At 40.1% G+C, this 19,532-nt stretch overlaps 1 long non-coding RNA gene across 2 annotated transcripts; it reads left to right on the top strand.

Annotated features, from left to right (window-relative positions):
* Positions 1 to 8,739: 8,739 nt before the first annotated feature.
* LOC137211112 (uncharacterized) lies at positions 8,740 to 14,729 on the top strand. 2 transcript variants are annotated; one of them, XR_010936912.1, is made up of 3 exons: positions 8,740 to 9,572; positions 13,388 to 13,526; positions 13,992 to 14,729. It is a non-coding gene; the product is annotated as an uncharacterized lncRNA (long non-coding RNA). The 2 variants fall into 2 exon arrangements; XR_010936911.1 differs by lacking the exon at positions 8,740 to 9,572 and having other exon boundaries at positions 10,174 to 13,526.
* The last annotated feature ends 4,803 nt before the right edge of the window (positions 14,730 to 19,532 follow it).

Below are 19,532 nucleotides of genomic sequence, written 5' to 3' on the forward strand. Positions count from 1 at the left end.
GAAGGTTGTTTTCCCGTAGAATACGGAAGATACTACCCCATTGTCTCCTAGTACTTAGTGTGGCCGAGAAGTTTAATGTCCACCAGTTTCTCCTTGCTTTTTAAATAACCTATTCCTTCCTTCTGGGAAATTTTAAGATTTTCACTTTGCCACTGATTCCCTGTGTTTGTGTGAGAGGTGAGGCTGGCTTGCTGGCGTTATAAATTCAACTCAGCACTTAACTGGCCTTTTCAGTTTGAAAATTCATCTCTTCCATGATTTCAAATATTCTTTTATTGCTTCTTGAAATATATATTTTTCACATTCTCTCCCACCGACACTGCCTTTAATTAGATGTTGGATATTCTGGTTTTATTCTATGTCTCTCTTTTATGATTTCTCTCGCTTTATCCACTTGTATGACATTCTGAGAAAATCCTCTGGCTTAATTCTTTCTGCTCCGCGGCATGTGGGATCTTCCCGGACCAGGACACAAACCCGCGTCCCCTGCATCGGCAGGCGGACTCTCAACCACTGCGCCACCAGGGAAGCCCTCTTGCTTAATTCTTTAGCTTACTGAATCTCTTTTCTTCAGTGTCCATTTTCCTTTGATACATTTTTATTGATACCATCCTTTGGCTTTTAGGAAAGTATTATTTTGAAGCTCTATTTTACTGCACTAGGAACTTTGTTTCTTCAGGTGTGAGTTCTCCAGTTTGTTGAACCTGTCTCACTTTCGTGGCAGGTGTTGAATGAGGATGTACCTGCTGTGTCTGTTACTATAGCCCACCGGCAGGGAGGCAGCGTGTGCTGCTGGGACTCGCCCAGCCTTTTCTCAGTAAGAAGATGGACGCTCTTCACGAGCCGTACGTCAGGTACCACGGTGGCTGGTCTCCTGTGTGCCCTCCAAGCTCCTTCCAGCCGTAACCAGCCCTGAGGGGCACTGCGTGTGTCTTTGTGACCCACCGAGTCCCAGGTAGAGGCAGACCTCTGTTACTGCAGTCTGGCTGGAGGCGTGAGAAGGAGGTTGAGAGAGCGTGAACGGTCTGACCACTTCTGACGCAGTATCGCTAGGAAGGCCTCTGCCGGTTCCCGCTGGGTTCCCTTCCACTTCTGCTCTCTCTGCCCTGTCTTACACACAATTTCGGTTTTAGACTGTTTCTGTTTAGTTTACAACATACAGAGATTCCTCACAGCCTCTGGTTTCCCTTATGTGTTACAGCAGGATCGCAAATTTTAGCATTATTTTCTGTGTTACCTAGGAACGCGCACCGAGATTAACGCACCGTCTTGAAAAAGCGGCTTGGCCTTTCTTTCTGAAACACTGCCTAACGACACAACGAGCCCACTTCCACCACCCTCAGAACAGCACAGCGTACTCTCTGTGACCTCCAAGGTACCCTTGCCAGTCTTACGTGGCTCTTACCCAACTTTCTGCCTCTGTTTCCTTCACGGTCCCCTCCTGCAGTCTCCCCATCACAGAGGTGGCCTTGCACTGTGCAGCCTCTGTCTCTTCCTTGACACTGGGTTTCAGCCCTGCTGGCCTTTGCCGTTTCTCCGGCACGGCAAGCAAGCCTCTGCCCCAAGGGGCCCCCATGTGTAGCTCCCCTGCCTGAAAGGCTCTTTCTGCAATTCTTGAGTCACATGCAGCCTTCTCAGTGAGGGCTGTCCAATTACCCTGGTTACAGCTGCGATCCAGTCCAGCTGTCCTGATCCTCCTTCCCTGCATTATCATCGGCAATCTCATTTTCATCCATTCCTTGGTTAATTTATTCTTCTCACAACCTGTGTTGGAATCAGGGGCTAAAGAGAAACCAAATCTACTGACCCTCAATACAGCTATTAAAAAGTGGTCAGTAGGGCTTCCCTGGTGGCGCAGTGGTTGAGAATCTGCCTGCCAATGCAGGGGACACGGGTTCGAGCCCTGGTCTGGGAAGATCCCACATGCCATGGAGTGGCTGGGCCCGTGAGCCATGGCCGCTGAGCCTGCGCGTCCGGAGCCTGTGCTCCGCAACGGGAGAGGCCACAACAGTGAGAGGCCCGCATACTGCAAAAAAAAAAAAAAAAAGTGGTCACTAAAAGAAAGATTAGAAGCTATAGGTTAAATTTGGGTTTCAGAATTATCAATGGAATGATAAAAGTCATCAAATCGTCAAGAAGCTATGTCCCTCCACTGTAGAGTGAGTCAAATGTTGCTTTTCAGTTTATAATCCCAGGTGTACCAAAAACTGTCTCATAGGACTGATACTTTCAGAATTCATTCATTCCAAAAAAAAAAGCCAAACTCCCTGTCCTCTCCTTCCCAATCATCCCCTCCTTGTTACCAGTTCCAGACACAGGCAAACTAGCACAGGCCACCAGGAAAACCCAGTTCTAAGGACCTGAAGAGGAAGCGGGCTGGCTCTCTCAGGAGCTGGTCAGTTCCCCATGAGGAGCAGTTCAAAGGCTGGATGAATAATTATTCCAACCAACCACTCCAGATGATCCAATTGCAAAATAACTTAAAATTGTGAAAAGAAAGTGGTTAGTGAGAAGATGTTTAAAAAACAATTTACCCAAAAAGGAGTCCTGTCCCTTGTTGGGTTTTACTTCTTGTTGATCTGGTGCACCATAATCGTTTATTTCTGTGACAATCATCTGAGACTTGAGGCATAAGTACTGCCCGTGGAATGATGCATTTTTATTCATTTCTCTAAACATCTTATTCCTACCTTTTAATATCATTAAAATTTTTCAAATATAGTGTCTTATTTTGGAAGTTTATAAAACAAATGTTGGAACAAAATAATTGCCCCAAAAAAGTAAATAGTGGAAAATATCTAAATGTCATTAAATGTGAAATTAGTTGGGACAAATAACAATTCAGTGCTAGAAGATTAGTAGGAGAAAAAAACTTTAATAATGTGATATTTATTAGAACAACTTACATACAAATTGGAGCAACTAAGTGTCTAGCAATGGGACTGCAGCTGGGAAAGATGGATTGATGTCACACCCCACTCAGAACCCTCGGACAGAGTGCAGCTGTACTTAGGACGAATACAAAAGGTTTCTAATTGCCTATGAGAGAGTGCAGATCCATTCCCTGCCTAACGCTCCACCCGTATGTCCAAACGGCACGCCTCCCGACCCCTGGCTGGCTGGTCCTTTCACACCCTGGGAGCCACTGCTAACTCACAGCAGCTCTTGACTACTTGCTCATGACGTGTCTTCTGTCTGAAACACTCCCCCTCGTTATTTGCCTGCACTTACCCATCACGGCTCTGTTTCCTTCGTGCATGTGATTATCGTATGGAAATCTGCATCTCCCACCAGACTGTGCACTGCAGGAGGGCAGCACTCTTCAGGTTTCACTCACCATCATCCCCTAACAACCAGCATCACTTCCAACACATCGCAGGTGTTCAGCAAACATTTACTGAACGTGCGAACCAGTGAGTGAGTAAGCAAACTAAATCTCCAATTTCCCAACTGAAGGCTTATTTTAAAGTGTGCAAAACCAGTCCCATTTAAAGGAAACTATATGTAGAATGGGAATGTGTGCCCCAAGGTCTTAATAATGATTATCACTGAGTGAGATAAGGGATTTTTTTTTTCCCATTATAACTTTTATATATCCATTTTGGGGAAAACGAACATGTACTGTCTTTGAAGTTAAAAAAAATTATTTTTAACTGAATGTAAATCCTACTGTTGGACATCTTTTACTACTAACCCAAACCGTTGGACATTCGAACTATTACTATTGTTTTCCATTAGAAGTAATACATAACAAGAATCAATGACTAAATATTTGAAAATAAATCATTCAGTGGAAAAGTAGAAAAATTCCTGAAGAAGGCAAAAGAGAATAAAGATGCGAGAATGTGTCCAGCCAAGCCAGTGCTGCAAAGTGTGCAGAGCAGTCACATGCTTTCAGATATGACCATGGTCCCTGGTCAGTACGGACTTAATCACTTAGCTTTGTGTACTTCCCATGGCTCAGTTTTCTTACCTAAAAAATTGGAAATTACTAGTACCTACCTCATGGTTATTGTGATGAATAAATATATTATATGAAAATATTCTTAGACTATTGCTTAACACAGAAATAATTAGGTTTTGAATCGTGTCCCTCAAAAATTGATGTCCACCCGGAAGCTCAGAATGTGACCTTATTTGGAATCGTACAATATTTGTCCTTTGTTACTGGCTTATTTCATTTCGTGCAATGTCATAAGGTTCATCCATGGTGTAGTATATGTCAAAATTTCCTCCTTTTTAAAGCTGAATAATATTCCATTGTATTCATAGACCACACTTTGTTCATCCATTCATCTGTTGATGGACATTTGGGTTGTTTCCACCTCTTGGCTATTGTGAATAATATTGCTTGAACATTTGTGCAGAAGTTTTGTGTGCACATCTGTTTTCATCTGTCTTGGATAGCTATACAAGTGGAAGTGCTGGGTCGTATGATAACTCCATCATTAAATTGCCAGAATGTGGCCACACAATTCTACATTCTCACAAGCAGTGTGTGAGGTTTCCAATTTCTCCACATCCTCATTAACTCTTGTCTTGTGTGTCTTTTTTATTTTAGCCATCCGAGTGGGTGAAAATTGGTATCTTATTGTGTTTTTTTTTTGTTGTTGTTGTTTGTTTGTTTGTTTTGCGGTACGCAGGCCTCTCACCGCTGTGGCCTCTCCCGTTGCGGAGCACAGGCTCCGGACGCGCAGGCTCAGCGGCCATGGCTCACGGGCCCAGCCACTCCGTGGCATGCGGGATCCTCCTGGACCCGGGCACAAACCCGCGTCCCCCGCATCAGCAGGCGGACTCCCAACCACTGTGCCACCAGGGAAGCCCCCTTATTGTGGTTTTGATTGCATTTCCTTGATGACTGATGACTTTGAGCATCTTTTTTAGGTGCTTATGGCCATCCTCTTTGGAGAAATATCTATTCGAATCCTTTGCACATTTTAAAAATGGGGTTTTTAAGCTGTTTATTGTTGAGTTGTAAGACTTCTTTTTAATCTGATTATTTCATATCTTAATGTTATTTTCTCCAAGGTCAATTCTACTCATGTTTTGTTGAATGTTTTGAAATTTTATCTTTCCTTGTAATTTTTTTCCCTTAGATATATAATTTCTCATTTATATCTTTCTGTGGTCCTATGTTCTATGTCAGGGAGTTGATGTTTTCTTTAATTTTCATGAATGAAAATTGTATAATCTAAAAACTGTTCAGGGAATACAAGTAAAATCTGTCAAAATTCTTACGGTTACTTTACTTATTGTGTTATTTGAAAGGTTCCTAATGTTCTCCCTCAGCTTGGTTCAATTTGTACTTATAAGCAGTGTTTTCTTGAGTTTGTTGTATGAACTTGGCTCTTGTCCTAACTTTAGCGTGGAGGAGATATCTTCTCTATATTCTTGTTTCTTGTCTTTTTTTCCAGTGGATTTGGAGGTACGTAGTGGGCAGGTCTGGAAATGCATATTCTGAGTTTCCTCTCTGAACCCTATAGTGCTTTTGGATTGAACAGCAGCTCCAATAGTATGCTACTAACTGAGAGCGTTACAGATTTGGGCAAAAGTAAAATAAAGCTGATACTGTCTTTAAAACCTGGGTCTTCTACAATCAAGCAAGTCTTCCAGACTCTGTTGTGCCTTCACGGGCATGCAATAGTAAACCCGGGCCAACCAGAGGGTGTGCTTTTTGCTCATCCAGGTCATGATCTCTTAATAACTCCCCTCAAAATCTACCACTGATTGTAAAACCTCAAAATAAATTACAGTCACCCAAGACAATTACATAGTGGTTCTATTCTGGAAAATACTAGCCTCATCACCTCTGAAGAAGTGTTAGTTTTCCTTTTGAAAGCTCTGCATTTACTGGACTTAAAGGGTTAACCCATGCCAGAGCGTCAGCTCAGTGAGTGGGAGTAGAGGTTCTTTAATTCTCAGACCAAATCTTTAACCACTAAACCACACTATCATCCCCTCTAATTACTCTTTTTAGGTAATAGGTGTAAAAATATGTTTTTGAGATGATGAGATAAAATTAGAAGGTAGGTTATTGGGTTGGCCTTCACATCCATCTTAGCCACTAAGACAAAAAATCCACAGTGAACAAAAAAGGTCAGAGGGTTTCTTAACAAAATAAAGTTAATAGAGCCTCTAAATAAATTCATACCACAAAACCGATGAGGCACTCAGGAATTTCCCTGAGACACACCCCCAAAGTCAGAAATTTTCTAGTACTTACTGGAAAAAGATACAGTTAAGAAGATGCATTTTTTTCAAACAAAGGAAACTTTCTTTCCAAAAATTCTCAGCAATTTTATCTTCAGGGAATATATCTATGCTATTTGATTTTGTTATTTTGAACTTTAAAACTCATATAATAAATTAAGAAGATGTTTTTATTTCTCTGCAATGACCTTAGTCATCAGGATCAAGATTACATGCTAAAAAGGTCTGGAGAAGTTCCAAATGGGAAACATAGACATTCTGCAACGTGGTTGTCATTACAAATCTAGGCACAGTCTCAGCAGCCTTCTGCTGTAGAAATGTGTACCTCTTTCCATGATAAAATGAACATTACTCCTAACACCAGACTTGTAAGTTCTAATCACATTATTTAGTTATTAATATAGCTGACCAATCAGGTCAAGCTATATTCAAACCTTGGCTTCAATATTTGTAAAATAGGGCTATGAATTTCTGTGCCATCTGCTTCATGATGATTATGTGAGAATAAAATATTAAGTTCTTTTGTAAAACTCTGAAAATTCTGAGTTCTACTAATCTCTTAAATTTGAAGTAAAATCTCTTAAGTAAAGGAAGAAGAGGGAGAAAAATACTGCTGAATGTTTTGTTGGTTCCCTCTGCAATTTGCTAACTGACATGCTTCTCTACCCCACTAGAGGGCGGTCTGCTCACCTCCAAATTAGAAATGAAAACATAGAGGATGTGGAAAACTGTGATCACAAAGCACATGTTTACACTTCACTTCATATGATTCTGTTACTTGTAATCCTATCACTTTTCTTATATCTCTTTCCCTTTCATCCTTTATTTCCTTGGGTTTTCATTTTGTAATGATAGCTCTCTATTACATTTGTAGGCACAATGCACACACAGCTGTGAATGTAGGTCTATGGGAAATTAATAATGCATAATTTTAACTTTAACCTAATTCTTGCCTCCAGATTAATATGGTGCCAAATCAAGATAATTAATGTGGGGGAAGGGTGTTATCATTAAAAAGTATCGCAAGAGGGAAGGGATATGGGAACATATGTATATGTATAACTGATTCACTTTGTTACACAGCAGAAACTAACACACCATTGCAAAGCAATTATACTCCAAGAAAGATGTAAAAAAAACCCAAAAAACCAAAGTATCATGTTACTTTTCAAAAACACAGATGACAAGTTATAAACCTGGGGGTGGGTTGGGAATTGTTCTGAATTATTAAACAGGCAAATTATAGAATTTTTGTGGTTTCAGAATTGTAGTTTTATTACTTTAGAAATCAATCAAGTAAGTTCCAGTAAAGATGAAGGAAGAGAGCCTGGACTTAGCAAGCCCCTCACTCTCCCCTGCTCATCCCTCCCTATGCTCACAACTTTAACAACCATAAAATTGGTCAAAAAGGGAAATAAACGGGACAACTCATGGTTGCATTGTTTAAAGGCCTGGAGAGAGTGGAAGGAGAGCCCACACAGAGCCTGCCATTCTCTCTGAGTTCAGGGAGGCCAAGGTGCCTGTGACTTGGAAACCATAAAGGAGGGAGCTGTGCAGAGAGAGCTGCAGAGGGGTGACCTCGAGGCTTTGGTTGAGTGCTGACCCGCGTGTGCATGAGAAGAAATGTCCAAAGTCAGAGAAGGAACAACTAGAGAAGACAAGGTAGAAAAATTCCCCTGTTCACACAAAGCTGGGAGCAGTTTCTGTTTCCACTGGAGAGTTCGCCACTGTGATATACAGGACTGTGGGTGGACATGCTTTAGCACTGTGACCGAATCAGCTGTAGATAAAAGTTCTCTGGTCCTGACAAACATAAGCAAGTCTTAACATAATCTAAATGATTTCAAGTAATACAATTACATGCTAGAAAAATATCCAATAGTATTTAAAGGAATATAACAAAATCCTGCAGGCAACAACATAACACTCACAACATCTGCCGTCCAATTCAAAAACTAAGAATGCAAAAAAAGCAGGAAAATGTGACTGATAACCAGGAGAAAATTTAATCATTAGAAATATGCCCAGAAATGACAAATAAGGGGAAGCAGCATATGGGAATATTAAAACAGCTTCTGTAACTGTGCTCTGAGTCTCTGAGTCAGGAAGATTGAGATGGAAGGGATAAAGCTGAAGGAAGGCAAGAGCACTGATGGCAAGAGAAACGGAACATACAAAGAAAAGACAAATAGATAAACATACACAGTTATTTAATCTGTGATTAAAGAAAATTTTATTTCCTATTGTCTATTCTAAAGTCCTTTCTTTATTTAAAAATATTTTTACTTACCTATTGTGTTGGTTAGATTATCTGGTCAATGTTGAATATAGATGGTAAAAATAGATATGCTTGTGTTTGCTCCTGATTTCAGGGGGAAACCATTAAGTATAATGTCAGTTTTCAACAGGTTGAGGAAGTTTTTTTGTATTCCTAGCTTGTTGACAATTTATATCATGAATGGATGTTTTCTCTTTTACTCTATTAATGCATTACATGGGTACATTTTTTGTGTGTGTGGTACGCGGGCCTCTCACTGTTGTGGCCTCTCCCGTTGCGGAGCACAGGCTCCGGACGCACAGGCTCAGCGGCCATGGCCCACAGGCCCAGCCGCTCCGCGGCATGTGGGATCTTTCCGGACCAGGGCACGAACCCGTGTCCCCTGCATCGGCAGGCGGACCCTCAACCACTGCACCACCAGGGAAACCCCAATCCTGCTTTATTTTAATTAGTACTTTTGTGGTATATCTTTTCCCAGCCCTTTATTTCCAGGCTTTTTATGTCTTTATAACTTAAAATGTGTTCCTTGTAGTGATCATGTAATTGGTGCCTCTGCTTTTTTTTCATCCAGTCTGAGATGGTTGTGCTTAGAGATGCCATTTCTTAATCATTTTCCATATTTCTGTCTGCTTTTGTTTCTCTTAACAAAATTAGCATTAATATAAAATTATTTTAGTTAAAAGATGGAACCTGGCAACAGTATATTTTCATTACCCACTACCCCTCTCTTTAGTGATATTGTTGTAATATTTATAATGTTTATAAATATATTCTTATACATATTGTGTTTATACATTTGTTTTATTCAAGTCTTTCAAAAAACTAAGAAAATCAATTTTTAATTGCGTTTCTTATTTTACATTAACACACATTACAGTTTTCAGTGCTCTCCAGTTCTTCCTGTAAATTTGAGTTGCCAACTGATATGATCTCGCTTCAGCCTGAAGAACTTCCTTCAGCATTTCTAATAGTACAAATCTGCTGGTAAGAGTCTCTCGGCTCTCATTTATCTGAAAATATTTTTATTAAAACTGCATTCATGAAGCATCCTCTCACTGGATATAGAATTCTTGGATAAGTGTGTGTGTGTTTTTCTTTTAACACTTTAATTATGTCACTTCAATGTCTTCGCGCCTCCACAGTTACTGTTACAAAGTCAGTAGTTATTTCTCTGTATGCAATATGGCATTTTTTCCTGCCTCTTTAAGATTTTTGTCATTATTTTTTGGCTTTCCACAGTTTGACTATGAAGATCCTAGATGTGATTTTTTGTTGTTGTTTGTATTATGACTGGCATCTGTTGCACTTTTTATATCTATAAATTAATTTTCCTAACACGTTTAGCAAAAATGTTTTGCCATTATTTCTTCTAATACTTTTTCTGCCTTTATTTCTTTCTCCTCTTCTTCTAAAACCCCAATGAACATATTTCATACAGTTTATATTAACAGTCTCTGAGGCTCGGTTCATATTTCTAAATTTTTAAAAAATTCTTCATATTGAGTGATTTCTATTTTCAAGAATACTGAGTCTATCTTTTGCTACCCCAATCTGTCATTGATCTCATTTAGTGCATTTTAATTTTCAGTTGTTACTTTTTCAGCTCTAGAATTTTTGTTTCTTAATAGATTTTATTTCTTTGTGGAGACTTGCTATCCTTTCACTCATTTATCATATATATTCCCCTTGTATTTCTCTTTACCTTTTTTAACACATACACGATAGCTGCTTTACATTCTTTATCTAGCCTCACTTGGAGTCAGTCTATATTGACTGTCTTTATTCCCTAAGTATAGGTAATGCATCTAGTTTTTTAGTTTTGCTTTTTTTGGGGGGGGGCATGCTCTATAATTTGGGGTTGAAATCTAGACACTGGAGACAATACATTGTAGCAACTCTGTATTCTGTTGTGTTCTGATGATTGTGGTAGTTACTGCAGGTCTGACTCAAATTTCAAACTTTGTCTCCCTCTTCCCACTCCCAGGGTACAGCTGTTGATCTCTCTGTTCTGTTTATACTGCTCTCAACCACTGATTTTTATAGCCCAGTCTGCTGGGGATCTTTCCTGGGCCTGTGTTAATTTCATGGTCAGCAATGGATTTCAGTAAAAATTATACTCATATTTGGGGGCTGAACCCTCTCTGTGGTTTCCTTGCTAATTTCCAGCTGTTCTGCAAGCCTTATGTTCTGCCCTTTGATACATCAAGCCTGTGCAGTTTCAGATGTCTGCTATCTGGGCTATGTACAGTATTGGAATGCACTCAGTTAAAAAGCAGCAAACTCACACTACCTGATGAAGCTCTGTCCACTTTTGCACTGAGCCCTCTCATATCTTCCCTGTGCACCACTGAGTTTTTCAACAGTTAGGGATTTAGGCAGATTTTATACTCAGATTTTGAGTCTTATTCCTACTGCTTACTTGCTGTTAGAATTTCCCTTATCACATATCCAGCTGCTTTTTCAGTCCTAAGCTCTGATCTCTCACACCTTGACCAATGGAGGCTGTAATTCTTCACTAATATTTCCTGTCTCAGTCACTGGGGAGGGCGCTGAGCATCCTTACACAACTAAGCTACAAATGCACCACTCTTACTATTTCCAGTTGCGGTTTTTGAGAATAAGCTCTCTTCCTGTTTCTGACTGCTTATGGGAACTCTCCAGTTCCTTTAAGTAGTTGGGATCTCTGTGTATATTATCCATCATTATTATTATTATCTGCATGGCCACTTCACTACACTGCTAGTACTGGAAGTCTCTGTTTTACCCATGACTCTGTTAGCAATCATTTTCTATTTGGCTTCTCCTTCTCTTAGCCTACACTGCTTAGGAATTGACGGATTTTAACAATTAATGAAAAGAGATAAGTGCCTCAGACTGTCAGGTTCTTCTCTGTCCTTCTCTTCTCTGTCTTGATAAGCCTGAACTAACGTTTTCCATCTCTCATGTCCCTCACAGCTGTTAAAGTATCTTCTCAGCTCTTCTTCGTTCTAGCATCTGCTTCAGCCTCAGGTTCTTAGTCTCTTTGACCCTAAAACCAATGAATTTGCAAATGCTTCAGGGAAAGGCAGCAGACCATGTCAGGCTTACACACCAAATCTCCCTTCTCCCTCAGATACGGCCCCTTGAGTGTTTATACTCTTTCTCTGGAAAGTGGAATTGCTCAGCATGTTATTGCAAAATATCTTACTGGATCCAGTAGTTTTTTCATTTTCCACTTGTATATTCTAAATCAACAAAGGATGACAATTTGGTCTCTTTCTTCTGGCATTTCTTTGTTACAGCATTTTAGGTGTACAGGTGTATGAAACTGACAAATGTATATACCCATGTCAGTACTACCACACTCAACATATAGAAAACTTCCATCACCCCCAGAGCTCCTGCATGTCTGTCTGCAGTCACTCTCACCCAACCTTGCCCTGGAAACTAATGCTATGTTCTATGTCAATATGGAGGATCTTCACAGGAAATCCCTACAAATGAATTCATACAGCATGTACTCATTTGTGCCTGTCTTCCTTCACTTAGCATAGTGTTTTTAAGGGTCATCCATGTTGGGTTGTATAGCATTAGTGTCTTCATTTTCTTTGAGAAACACTTTATGGTTTTCAGTGATAGGGCCCACATGTGTTTTGTTAAAGTCATCCTTAACTGTTTTATGATTTTATTGCTAATTTAACCATCTTTATGTCAACATTTTATTTTTTAAAGATACTAGTATATTGACATACAGTTGATTTATTTTCCTTTTACCCTCCTCCTTGCTAAATCCACTTACTTAGTTCTAGTAGTTTTTTTGTAAATTCTTTAGGATGGTCTACTTATACCATCATGATTTCTATGAATAAAGACAATGTTACATCTTCCTTTTCCACTGTATGCCTTTGTTTCTCTTTCTTGCCTCATTACACAAATAAGAACTCTATTAAAATGTTAGTAGCAAATCTGAAAGAGGACATCCTTGAATTATTCCATATATTAAGGGGGGAGTGTTCAATGTCTGACCATTAAATATAATTTAGCTCTAGCTTTCTCGTAGATGCCCTTTATCAGGTTGAGATAGATCTTTTCTCTATCCTCAGTTTGGTGAGACTTTTTTGTAATCATAAAGCTATGTTGAAATTTGTCAAATCCTTGGTTTTTGCATGTATTTAGGTGTCATATTTCAAATATATATGTATCTCCTGCTAGTGTAGTTAGTTATGTGGATTGATTTTGTTGTTGTTAGCCCTATCAATTCAGATTTAAGCATTGGAAAAAATATGAGTATTTTCCATATTTTTCTGTGCTAACATACATAACATATATGATAGATTTTTGAAATGAAATCATAAGTACTATTTTGGAATCTACTTTTATATTTTACTTTTTCTTCTTTTTCAGTTTTTTTCACCTACAATGGAATGTAATCTGCAAAAAAAAAAAAATACCCTGAATCACTATGCTATACACCTGAAAATAACACAATATTATAAATCAACTATACTTCAATAAAAAAACCTGATTTTATTAAGAAAAACCCAATGCAATCATATGATATATAACCCATCTTATAGTGATGTATCATCTTTTTTAGTAGCTGCTGCCGATTTAACTTACTTGTCCAAAGCCGTCTGAAAGCACATGTATAAAAGTATTTATTTTGTTGTTTATTTAAAAATATTACCTTATATATGTGCACTACATTCTAAGTAACTAGTCAAAATTCGTTATAATTACAAGCACACCTGATCTTTACTGTGCAGAAAGGAGTTGTGCAGAGATGTGTCAGATACTGAGTGCGTTACCTCATATTAGACATTTGCTCCAAGAGACACTGTTTTCTCTGCTTTATGTGGCTTTGACAACAACAGCCTTTAACATTAAGGAATCTACTACTAAACTTGCAGAATCGGCTAGAGACCTTCAAGATGGTGGAGGAGTGAGACGTGGAGATCACCTTCCTGCCCACAAATACATCAGAATCACATCTACATGGGGAACAACTCCTGCAGAACACCTACTGAACGCTGGCAGAAGACCTCAGACTTTCCAAAAGGCAAGAAACTCTCCACGTACCCGGTAGGGTAGGGCAAAAGAAAAAAGAAAAATAGACAAAAGTATAGGGACGGGACCTGCACCTCTGGGAGGGAGCTGTGAAGGAGGAAAGGTTTCCACACACTAGGAAGCCCCTTCACTAGCGGAGACAGGGGGTGGCAGCAGGAAGCTTTGGAGCCACGGAGGAGAGCGCAGCAACAGGGGCGCAGAGGGCAAAGCGGAGAGATTCCCGCACAGAGGATTGGTGCCGACCAGCACTCACCAACCCGAGAGGCTTCTCTGCTCACCCGCTGGGGCGGGCGGGGGCTGGGAGCTGAGACTCGGGCTTTGGAGGTCAGATCCCAGGGAGAGGACTGGGATTGGCTGTGTGAACACAGCCTGAAGGGGCTAGTGTGCCACAGCTAGCCGGGAGGGGGTCTGGGAAAAGGTCTGGACCTGCCTAAGAGGCAAGAGACCATTGTTTCAGGGTGCACAAGGAAAAGGGATTAAGAGCGCTGCTTAAAGGAGCTCCAGAAATAGGCGCGAGCCGCGGCTATCAGCATGGACCCCAGAGACGGGCATGAGACGCTAAGGCTGCTGCTGCCGCCACCAAGAAGCCTGTGTGCAAGCACAGGTCACTCTCCACACCCCCCTTCCCGGAGCCTGTGCAGCCCGTCACTGCCAGGGTCCCGGGATCCAGTGACAACTCCCCTGGGAGAACGCACGGCGCATCTCAGGCTGGTGCAACGTCACGCCGGGGCAACGTCATGCTGGCGCAACGTTACGTTGGCCTCTGCCGCCGCAGGCTCGCCCCAAAGTCCATACCCCTCCCTCCCCCTGGCCTGAGTGAGCCAGAGCCCTGAGGCGACCTACACGCAGAGGCGGGGCCACATCCAAAGCTGAACCCCAGGAGCTGTGCGAACAAAGAAGAGAAAGGGAAATCTCTCCCAGCAGCCTCAGGAGCAGCGGATTAAATCTCCACAATCAACCTGATGTACCTGCATCTGTGGAATACCTGAATGGACAACGAATCATCCCAAATTGAGGAGGTGGGCTTTGAGAGCAACTGTAGACTTGGGGTTTGCCTTCTGCATCTAAATTGTTTCTGGTTTTATGTTTATCTTAGTTTAGTATTTAGAGTTTATTATCATTGGTAGATTTGTTTATTGATTTGGTTGCTCTCTTCCTTTTTAAATTTTTCTTATATAAATATATTTTTTTCCTTTTTCTGAGTGTGTATGTGTATGCTTCTTTGTGTGATATTGTCTGCATAGCTTTGCTTTTGCCATTTATCCTAGGGTTCTGACTGTCCTTTTTTTTTTTTAGTATAGTTTTTAGCACTTGTTATCATTGGTGGATTTGTTTTTTGGTTTGGTTGCTCTCTTCTTCCTTTCTGGTTTTTTTTTTTTTTACTTTTAATTTTTTTTTAATTTTTTATTTAACTTTATTTTCTTTCTTTCTTTCTTTCTTTCTTTCTCTCTTTCTCTCTTTCTTTCTTCTTTTCTTTGTCTTTCTTTCGTTCTTTTCTTTCACCCTTTTGTTCTGAGCCATGTGGCTGACAGAATCTTGGTGCTTCAGCGGGGGGTCAGGCCTGTGCCTCTGAGATGGGGGAGCTTAGTTCAGTACATTGGTTCACCAGAGACCTCCTGGCTCCACATAATACCAAATGGTGAAAGGTCTCCCAGAGATCTCCATCTCAACACTAAGACCCAGCTCCACTCAACGACCAGCAAGCTACAGTGCTGGACACCCTATGCCAAACAACAAACAAGACAGGAACACAACCCCACACATTAGCAGAGAGGCTGCCTAAAATCATAAAAAGGTCACAGACACCCCAAAACACACCACGGGACACAGTCCTGCCCACCAGACAGACAAGATCCAGCGTCGTCCACCAGAACACAGGCAACAGTCCCCTCCACCAGGAAGCCTACACAACCCACTGAACCAACCTTAGCCACTGGGGGCAGACACCAAAAACAATGGGAACTATGAACCTGCAGCCTGCAAAAAGGAGACCCCAAACACAGTAAGTTAAGCAAAATGAGAAGACAGAGAAACACACAGCAGATGAAGGAGCAATGTAAAAACCCACCAGACCAAACAAATGAAGAGGAAATAGGCAGTCTACCTGAAAAAGAATTCAGAGTAATGATATAAAGATGATCCAAAATCTTGGAAATAGAATGGAGAAAATGCAAGAAACGTTTAACAAGGACGTAGAAGAAATAAAGAGCAAACAAACAGTGATGAACAACACAATAAATGAAATTTAAAATTCTCTACAAGGAATCAATAGCAAATAACTGAGGCAGAAGAGCAGATAAGTGACCAGGAAGATAAAATAGTAGAAATAACTACCACAGATCAGAATAAAGAAAAAGGAATGAAAAGAATTGAGGGCAGTCTCAGAGACCTCTGGGACAACATTAAACACACCAACATATGAATTATAGGGGTCCCAGAAGAAGAAGAGAAAAAGAAAGGGACTGAGAAAATATTTGAAGAGATTAGAGTTGATAACTTCACTAATATGGGAGAGGAAATAGCCAATCAAGTCCAGGAAGCACAGAGAATCCCATACAGGATAAATCCAAGGAGAAGCAAACCAAGACACATATTAATGAAATTATAAAAAATTAAATACAAAGAAAAAATATTAAAAGCAACAAGGGAAAAACAACAAATAACATACAAGGGAATCCCCATAAGGTTAACAGCTGATCTTTCGACAGAAACTCTGTAAGCAAAAAGGGAGTGGCAGGACACCTTTAAAGTGATGAAAGGGAAAATCCCATAGTTTTGGAAGTTTTAGCAACAGCAATCAGAGAAGAAAAAGAAATAAAAGGAATCCAAATCAAAAAAGAAGATGTAAAGATGTTTGCAGATGACATGATATTATACATAGAGAATCCTAAAGATGCTACCAGAACACTACTAAGATAATCAATGAATTTGGTAAAGTAGCAGGATACAAAAATAATGCACTGAAATCTCTTGTATTCCTATACACTAATGATGAAAAATCTGAAAGAGAAATTAAGGGAACACTCTCATTTACCATTGCAACAAAAAGAATAAAATACCTAGGAATAAACTTACCTAAGGACACAAAGACATGTATGCAGAAAACTATAAGACACTGATGAAAGTAATTAAAGATGACACAAACAGATGGAGAGATATACCATGTTCTTGGTTTGGAAAAATCAACATTGTGAAAATGACTCTACTACCCAAAGCAATCTACAGTTTCAATGCAATCCTTATCAAACTACCAATGGCATTTTTCACAGAACTAGAACAGAAAATTTCACAATTTATATGGAAACACAAAAGACTCTGAATAGGCAAAGCAATCTTGAGAAAGAAAAATGGAGCTGGAGGAATCAGGCTCCCTGACTTCAGACTATACTACAAAGCTACAGTAATCAAGAGAGTATGGTACTGGCACAAGAGTAGAAATATTGACCAATGGAACAGGATAGAGAGCCCAGAGATAAACCCACACACATATGGTCAACTTATTTTTGATAAAGGAGGCAAGAATATACAATGGAGAAAAGACAGCCCCTTCAACAAATGGTGCTGGGAAAACTGGAGAGCTACATGTAAAAGAATGAAATTAGAACACTCCCTAACACCATACACAAAAATAAACTCCAAATGGATTAAAGACCTAAATGTAAGGCCAGACACTATAAAATTCTTAGAGGAGAACATAGGCAGAATACTCTATGACATAAATAACAGCAAGATCATTTTTGACCCACTTCCTAAAGAAATGGAAATAAAAATAAACAAATGGGACCTAATGAAACTTAAAAGCTTTTACACAGCAAAGGAAAGCATAAACAAAATGAAAGACAACCCTCAGAATGGGAGAAAATATTTGCAAATGAAGTAAATGACAAAGGATTAATCTCCAAAATTTACAAGCAGCTCATGCAGCTCAACATCATAAAAACAAACAACCCACTCCAAAAATGGGCAGAAGACATAAACAGACATTTCTCCGAAGAAGATATACAGATTGCTGACAAACACGTGAAAGGATGTTCAACATCACTAATCATTAGAGAAACGCAAATCAAAACTATAATGATGTATCACCTCACACCAGTCAGAATGGCCATCATCAAAAACTCTACAGACAATAAATGCTGGAGAGGGTGTGGAGAAAAAGGAACCTTCTTGCACTGTTGGTGGGAATGTGAATTGATACAGCCACTCTGGAGAACACTATGGAGGTTCCTTAGAAAACTAAAAACAGAACTACCATATGACCCAACAATCCCAGTACTGGGCATATATGCTGAAAAAAACATAACTCAGAAAGCGTCACGGAGCTTCCCTGGTGGTGAAGTGGTTGAGAGTCTGCCTGCCGATGCAGGGGACATGGGTTCATGCCCTGGTCCGGGAAGATCCCACATGCCGTGGAGCGGCTGGGCCCGTAAGCCATGGCTGCTGAGCCTGTGCTCCGCAACGGGAGAGGCCACAACAGTGAGAGGTCCGCGTACCGCAAAAAAAAAAAAAAAAAAAGCGTCATGTACCCCAATGTAACACAATGTTCATTGCAGCCCTATTTACAACAGCTAGGACATGGAAGCAACCTAAGTGTCCATCGACAGATGAATGGATAAAGAAGATGTGGCACATATATATAATGGAAAATTCCTCAGCCATAAAAAGGAACGAAACTGGGTCATTTGTAAAGACGTGGATGGATCTAGGGACTGTCATACAGAGTGAAGTCAAAAAGAGAAAAACAACTATCGTATATTAACGCATATATGTGGAACCTAGAAAAATGGTACAGATGTACTGTTTTGCAGGGCAGAAATAGAGACACCATGTAGAGAACAAACGTATAGACACCAAGGGGGGAAGGTGGTGGGGGAGTGGGGGTGGTGTGATGAATTGGGAGATTGGGATTGACATATATACACTAATATGTATAAAACAGATGACTAATAAGAACCTGCTGTATATTAAAAAAAACAACCACGAACTACCATACCACACAGCAATCCCACTGCTGAGCATATACCCTGAGAAAACCATAATTCAAAAAGAGTCCTGTACCACAATGTTCATTGCAGCTCTATTTACAATAACCAGGACCTGGAAGCAACCGAAGTGGTCATTAACAGATGAATGGATAAAGAAGATGTAGCACATATATGCAATGGAATATTACTCAGCCATAAAAAGAAACAAAATTGAGTTATTTGTAGTGAGGTGGATGGACCTAGAGTCTGTCATACAGAGTGAAGTAAGTCAGAAACAGAAAAACAAATACCGTATGCTAACACATATATATGGAATCTAAAAAAAAAAAAAAATGGTTCTGAAGAACCTAGGGGCAGGACAGGAATAAAGACGCAGACGTAGAGAATGGACTTGAGGACATGGGGAGGGGGAAGGATAAGCTGGGAAGAAGTGAGAGCGTGGCATGGACATACATACACTACCGAATGTAAAATAGATAGCTAGTGGGAAGCAGCCGCATAGCACAGGGAGATCAGTTCCGTGCTTTGTGACCACCTAGAGGGGTGGGATAGGGAGGGTGGGATAGGGAGGGTGGGAGGGAGACGCAAGAGGGAGGAGATATAGGGATGTATATATATGTACAGCTGATTCAGTTTTTCATAAAGCAGAAACTAACACACCACTGTAAAGCAATTATACTCCAATAAAGATGTTAAAAAATAAGTAAATAAATAAAATTTAAAAATAAACTTGCAGAATCAGAAGACTGTCCACTGAGAAATTACGGCAGTAGTTGATGATAAAACTCGTGAATTTCACCCTGATTCTAGTAGGATTGCAACCAAGATACCAGTTTTTGTAATTCATTTGAACACTATAAATATTTTAAAAGGTATTTTTGTTTGCTTCTCAGAAAGTTTGTCACCTTTCACCATTGACCAAAATAATAAGTCTCGGTCACGTATGTATATATGTTCCTAAAGGTAGACTTTTTTTTCTTCTTTCTGCCAGCTGAGGTGAGGACAGATTGTGA

The sequence above is a fragment of the Pseudorca crassidens genome, chromosome 18, assembly GCF_039906515.1.
Source record: "Pseudorca crassidens isolate mPseCra1 chromosome 18, mPseCra1.hap1, whole genome shotgun sequence".
Lineage (NCBI taxonomy): Eukaryota > Metazoa > Chordata > Mammalia > Artiodactyla > Delphinidae > Pseudorca > Pseudorca crassidens.